The 859-nt window shown below is 43.3% G+C and overlaps 1 non-coding gene across 1 annotated transcript; it reads left to right on the forward strand.

Annotated features, from left to right (window-relative positions):
- Nucleotides 1–449: 449 nt before the first annotated feature.
- On the forward strand, nt 450–557 carry LOC114004745 (U6 spliceosomal RNA). Its single transcript, XR_003546814.1, has one exon. It is a non-coding gene; the product is annotated as a U6 spliceosomal RNA (small nuclear RNA).
- The last annotated feature ends 302 nt before the right edge of the window (nt 558–859 follow it).

An 859-nucleotide genomic window follows, 5' to 3' on the forward strand; every position in this document is an offset into this window, starting at 1 on the left:
TTTTTTTTTTTTTTTCACTATAGGGCGCGTGCGCTCGCCAAACAGAGAGAGACATAGAGACAGAAACCGAAAAATCACCCCCCAGCGGGGCTGGTCACGCCGCAACGCCTTCTCCATTCTCCTCTCGGGATCTTGGGCACGCACGCACACGTGCCTGGCGTGAGTTTTAAGCCACCGGGTCTAGGACACGAACCGTGGTTGACTACGTGGGAATCCAGCGACATAGCCATTACGCCAACTGCTGGTTCCCTTTATTTTTCAATTTGACTAGAGAGAGAAAAAAAAAGTGAAAGTAAGAAAGCATGCTGCTAGGTCCGGGAATTGAACCACAGTCAGTCATGTGGGAGTCCAGCACCCCAACCACCATGCCAACTGCCAGCCCCTGAACTGGATATTATTCACTGGGGGGGCGGGGGGAACGGACACAGAGAGGTTAATAATTTACCCAGGTGCTCGCTTCGGGCAGCACATATACTAAAATTGGAATGATACAGAGAAGATTAGCATGGCCCCTGTGTAAAGATGACATGCAAATTCATGAAGCGTTCCATATTTTTTTAGGTCACTATGCAGTATATTCTGGATGGGGAATCACATTTTGTATGCTGTGATGATGCTTAGGGAAAGAATGTAAATTAAGTTACAAAAAAAAGAAAAGTTTCAGAAAAAAAAAATCCATTCGATGACCACAGTTAAGATATATAGCCCCAGCTAGGTGATACTTCATAGGATGCCTAATGTTAGACTTGTGTTCATGGAAATGTATATATCAGCTGTGTTTGCTATGAAAACATTTAGATTAATTAAGATCTTTAGTAATTCAATAAAAAATGGGGGAGGAAACAGTATAGAAAGTAAA

This window comes from Tupaia chinensis, unplaced genomic scaffold (genome assembly GCF_000334495.1).
Source record: "Tupaia chinensis unplaced genomic scaffold, TupChi_1.0 Scaffold139907_1, whole genome shotgun sequence".
Taxonomy (NCBI): Eukaryota; Metazoa; Chordata; class Mammalia; order Scandentia; family Tupaiidae; genus Tupaia; species Tupaia belangeri.